This window comes from Hyla sarda, chromosome 6 (assembly GCF_029499605.1).
Source record: "Hyla sarda isolate aHylSar1 chromosome 6, aHylSar1.hap1, whole genome shotgun sequence".
In the NCBI taxonomy this organism is placed as follows: Eukaryota; Metazoa; Chordata; class Amphibia; order Anura; family Hylidae; genus Hyla; species Hyla sarda.
Genome location: NC_079194.1, coordinates 210,983,620 through 210,989,619, shown reverse-complemented (window position 1 = coordinate 210,989,619; position 6,000 = coordinate 210,983,620). Strand labels below are relative to the sequence as shown.

The window sequence follows — 6,000 nt, the reverse complement described above, 5'->3', positions numbered from 1 at the left end:
GGCCAATTGGGCTTATTCTATGTTTTTCTAGGACTACGTTGTTGAATATCACTAGGCTTCAGGAGAAAAATGAGAACTCTAATGTTTGCCTTTTTATCCTATGGTTAAGTAAACCGTTATAGTTTATACTGGATCTCTGGACATACAAGTATATAGATAAATTATGCAGCCACATCTGAAGCAGATGCAAAATGTATTGAGTGTCATCTGTCATTGTCATAGCGGAGAGTTTACAACTGTTTGATTTTTCTTTTCAACATGTCATCTCTTCTGCCAGCTGTGGCACTTCACAGATAGGAAGCGTGATAGAACCTTGTGTTTCCTGTTCCCGACTTTTCTGGTTGAAGAATCTCCTGCAGGGGCAAAAGGACAAGAAAAGGTAATCTAATGATCAGTTATACCACTTTGTAGTCAAGGCTAAATGACCATGAATTGCTTTGTAGGGAGAAATAGACAAGCCAAGGTAATGCTTATTAGGTAAGAAACATCGGGACTCTTACTAAGTGTGTCAATAAAAAACTGTACAAAGGATTATAATCTAATGTTCATATCATAATTAATCTTAACAATAAATATCTATAATATAAAAGGATATGTATTATAGATGTTATATATATTTCTTGTTATGATATATTTTGAGCAAACTGATATTCCTACTAAAACAACATATTAAAAGGGGTACTCCGCCGCTAGACATGTTATCCCCTATACAAAGGATAGGGAATAACATGTCTGATCATAGGGGTCTGACCACTGGGGACCCCCATGATTTCTGCCACAGCACCCCAGTCATCCGGTGCACAGAGCGAACTCTGCTCCGTGCAAGATGACTGGCAATAACAGCCACCACGACTCCTCCATTTATGTCTATGGGAGGCGGCGTGACATGAATTGATGGGGCGTGGTGTGACATCATGATTACGGAAGCCCCAGGCTTCCGTGACTGTAACGCTGCAGTGCCGGCACAGAGATCACAGGGGGTCGCAGTGGCCGATTCCCCCAAAGCATGAACTCTGTTCCATTCAAGATGACTGGCGATCACAGCCGCCACGGCCCCTCCATTCATGTCTATGGGAGGAGGCGTGACGGCTGCATACTAGCTTTCACGCCCCTTCCCATAGACATGAATTGAGGGGGCGTGGTGTGACATCACGATCATGGAAGCCCCAGGTTTCAGTGACCGAAATGCCTGGAGATTGGGGGGGGGGGTCCCAGTGGACTATAGGATATAGGATAAGGGAGAACATGTCTAGGGGTGGAGTACCCCTTTAAGTGTGTCAATAAAAAAAAACACAAAGAAATTAAATCTAATGTTCACATTGTGATATATCTTAACAATAAATATCTATTATATAAACAGATATTTTATGAATATTTATGTTTATGATATATTTTGAGTATTATAATGGTATATTTATAATTGTACACTATTTTATTCCTTTGTATATTTTTTGATTGACACACTTTTAGTATGTTGTTTTACTAGGAATATCTGTTTGTTCAAATTACCTGGTGTCAGGTTATTACTCCTTGGGTTGATTGCCCCTCCCCTATAAAAAATAATTAATTTGTATGTCATGTCTTTGTATGACTAAGGTTGGACATTCTGACGAAAAACGCGTCACCTGTATCTTCACATATGTATATGTCCGATTCACTCAAATAAAGAGAAGCTTTTAACCTGAAAAACTGCGTTGCACATTTTCCTTTGTTTTTTATATTCCATGAGGCGGATGTCCACACCATCCCGTGCTGCAGTGGACATATATGGGGTGAGCTGGTTGAACTGTGTGTATATTTAGGGATGAATACTATTATAGTAAGATTATAGGAGAATCTACATAGTGTCTCTTCTTAACAGTGATTATATTTAAATCAACAAGGTTACAATTTTCTACTACGACTTCTCAAAGTCACAGCTCTCTTTTCATGTCATTGGCCCTATGTCAGTCAAAGTGCCGGAAGTGTTTGTCATTAAATCATGTTACGATCTTGTCCCATCTTTTGTGTTTTAAAGTAATCTGGGAGAAAAAGATATTGAACCCATATCACTAGCCTCCTCCAGAAAATCCTGAGGATCCACAGTGATCAATTTAAGTCCCAATCAAAGTCCTGCAGACAAGCAAGGAGCTAATGTAACGGTGGTATATTTTTCATCACTTTTTTCTCTCTTTCGAGCTTTCAACATTCGCATTAATTAAAGTGTAAACATTAAATATTGATTAATGCATTATCAGCAGAGCACAGTTGCCTCCTCTCAGATTGATTTCACCAGTGATTTATTGTCATATTTGAAGAGTCTTTTCGCTTGATAACAAAGAGGAATAGCTTGCTGCCTCTCCCTCCCCCTCATGCAATGTAGCAATGGACGGTTTTTTCCATTCTCCACAGAAATCTGCATACAAGTCCACATATCAGTAAAAGGAAGTCAATTTATAGTCCAAAAAGCCTTAAGACACAAAAGAAGAAACAATCTCAACTTTCACTTTATTTTTCTTCAATATTGTATCGGTGACATGTTTATATAATGACACAGGATAATAGGAGAGTTTGTATGGTTTTTTAGTTGAGAACTAGTTAGTTTGTGGTTATGGAGTTAAAGATAAGGATTCAGAATATAACATATTGCCAAGGGAATTTTGGAAGGGAACATCATACTATAAATCTTTAATATACTTATATTAATATTCTATAATATTTAAAATTTTACAGGTACTGTATGTATTAGGATCAATATAAAGAATCAAACCATCTTTGAATTTCTATAGATGTATTTATTATGCAATCATATTATGAATATTGTTTCCCCTTAAATATATATTGTTAAATTGATTGATAAATTTTTTTTTTAAGGGGTTGTCACAGGAAAGTAAGCAGGATCATTGGGCATCTTGCTTCCCTAACCCCTGGCCATCAGTTGTGGTTGTTAGGGAAAGCGATTTGTGGCCAGACATTTCCCCTGCAGTGGATGTTGCAGGACATGCAGGAGATATGTAACGTTACCTAGTGACCATACAAATAAGTAGCTGTCCAAGCAATACAGAAATGGGTCCTGTTTGCAAAAGCAGAAACTGCTGTTATAGAGCATGTTTCCTAGAATATTCCCTACAGAACATTTTTTACCTTGTGGCTATGACCCTTTATGACCTAACAGGGCATATGGAGAAGGGTTTTAGTCACATTCATTTTAAGCCTTCATTTACATATATTTACTTTAAATGGTCACTGATATTTGGGTCTAATTTGGTAATTCTAATAGTACAGCTGAAAATAAACCAATTTGTAATGCAGTATTTTTTTTAGTTGAAGATAATAGACCCAGGGGTCTCTCTTATACTAAACACTGCCCACCCATTGTTATCAATGATATTCCATCTTTACCAACAGCTAGAGAGTAGGGCTGGGCAGTGTGGCCAAATATGTGTATCGCAGTATTTTTGTAACTTATGACGGTTCCACGGTATATAACGGTATTCCCCCTCCCCCCCCAAAAAAAAATTTAATTATTAGCCCAGCGCTGCGCTGTCCCCATCAGAGTACTACTCACGTCACCCGCAAGCGCTGCCCTCCTCGTCCTCCTGTTTGTTGCGGCCACCGGTGCCGACACTCTACACTGTATCCCTATGCCCGGGATGAAAAAAGGTAAACTAAAATAAAATTCCTGGGGACGTAAATGTCGGATAGCCGTCAGCCTATCACCGGCCGCAGCGATGTTCCGCCTCGGCCAGTGATAGGCTGAGCCCACTGTCATGTAAGAAGCTGGCTTCTTACATGACAGTGGGCTCAACCTATCACTAGCGGAGGTGGAACATCGCTGCGACCGGTGATAGGCTGATGGCTGTCTGACGTTCCATTCCCTAGGAAACTGGTCCAAACCAACGGGGAAGGTGAGTTAAAGTTTATTTTGTTTACCTTTTGAAGCCCGGCATAGGGATACAGTATAGAGCAGTGGTCTTCAATCTGCGGACCTCCAGATGTAGCAAAACTACAACTCCCAGCATGTCCGGACAGCCGTTGGAGGTTGAAGACCACTGGTATAGAGTGTCAGCGCTGGCGGCCGCAACAAACAGGAGGACGAGGAGGGCAGCGCTTGCGGGTGACATATGATTAGTTCCCCGATGTGGGGACAACGCAGCGCTGGGCCGATAATTTATTCATTCCCGAGAGGGAGGGGCCAAACCAGTATTGCGGTATGGGTTAAAATTCATATCGTGCAGCACAAAAATTTCGGTATTCGGTATGAACCAGTATACCGCCCAGCCCTAATAGAGAGGCTAGAATACGGGAAGTGGAGAAGGGACATTCATTACTTGGTGCTCACTCCTGTTTTTTGCTGTGACATTATAGAGAGAGTGGCAGAAGGGGACCTGATGGAAAGAGCAGGAAACTCTTGAAACACGTTGTCCCTTTATGATAAAAATAACAAATTGTTGTTTGCTATTTTAATCTTCTATCTACAACTGGTCTTCATTTCTGGTAGTTAGTGCCTCACAGCATCCATTCTCTCCCGATTCTTCTGGATCATTTTCTTCAACTTTGATAGCAAGAGAAAGGAGCAATGAGCTGTCATGCCTGATGTATATCTTTATATATACACATATCTCCTCTGTATACAAGCATAACATAAAGGAGGGACATGAAAACCAAACTGCAGAGGATTGGGCAATGTGTGTGCAAGCCTCTGGTAGCCTGGAGGAAGTAAGGGAATAGAAGTTCCCTGCTGTGTGCTGGTAAGTGTCACACTTGCCAGGCACTGTCCCCCATGCTAGAGACAATGATCAGAAGTCATGTATGGTAAACAATCCCCTTGGCACCAGAACAGTCTGTTAGTGAAAAAATATAAAAAAGACAGAGAAGACACACAGACAATGGCCAACAAGCCTACAGCCTCCTTTTTTTTTTAACCTAGTGACAGGTATATTATAAAAGTTAGTCCTGTCTATGCTTATGCCATAAAGCCAAGCAAATAAAAATAACTATATAACTAAAAGCTAGATGACTAGTGAAAGAAAACGGCATGGACAAAGATCCAAATGAAATTTTAATTTGCAGTATGTTTTAGTTGTTGTGTTCCTTTTTTTAATTGCTGTTTACTCATAAAGAGACAAGATTTTCCACATCGTTGGACAGAACGTATTGCATTTTCATGATGATTAAACATTGACATCATTTTGCAGGACTTTGTCTTGCCTGTTTAGCCAAATGTGTCTTATGGTGGCCATAGTCATAGGACAGTTGTTCTGTAATGTCATTACTAGTCTGTTCAACTTGATCAAATGCGCATACTATTTCTATCGAGTGACGGAGATACACAGCTGCCAGACATGTCTGGCACCACATGGAAAAGTAGAAACAAAAGGAAAGGTTAATTTGCAGTCTTTCCAGTTACTGTTTCCCACCTAAGGAGACATCCAAGGCTAGTCAGACATGACATTTGAACACATCTACAGTATGCTTTAGTCACTTATTTAGCAAATCAATACAGTGACTAAGCAGGTGACATAAGTTCCCATCAGGTATGTGCAGCCTCCCATAGTTATATGCTGCTTTTGAAAGAAAAGGGACAGGAAGTTTAATTTAAAAAAAAACTTTGCGGAAACTATTTTTTTTCTGTAAACAGATTCCAAATTTAAATATGTAAATATAAATGAGTATAGCTATAGGTTCATGTTGCTGTTTACGATTCTTGGAACAATTGTTTTGTTGTTTTGATTTGCTTCAGATTTTTAGCATGACAATTTGTGACATCATTGCTGTTTCATATCCTTATAAATGAAGAAAGAAAAGTTATATTCAGTGACCAATGAGTTTATTCCCTTACTATCAGTATGATCTACAGATTTATCCATATTTCTGCAATGTTGCGTGCAGTTGGAATAAATATATGTATGCACATTTTCATATATCCTGTGTTTATTATACATCCATATTTAACAAACTCCCATTTCGAACCACACACATCTACTGGACAGAATTTACAGTAATGTAGAGTGTATGTTA

General features: G+C 39.3%; 1 long non-coding RNA gene across 1 annotated transcript in view; it reads right to left on the bottom strand.

The window, feature by feature from the left end:
• Positions 1 to 219: 219 nt before the first annotated feature.
• The window catches only part of LOC130276680 (uncharacterized), a 29,976-nt gene continuing 24,195 nt past the window's right edge, over positions 220 to 6,000 (bottom strand). The window contains exon 3 of the long non-coding RNA XR_008845209.1: positions 220 to 353. This is a non-coding gene — a long non-coding RNA (uncharacterized LOC130276680). The remainder of the gene's footprint in view (positions 354 to 6,000) is intronic.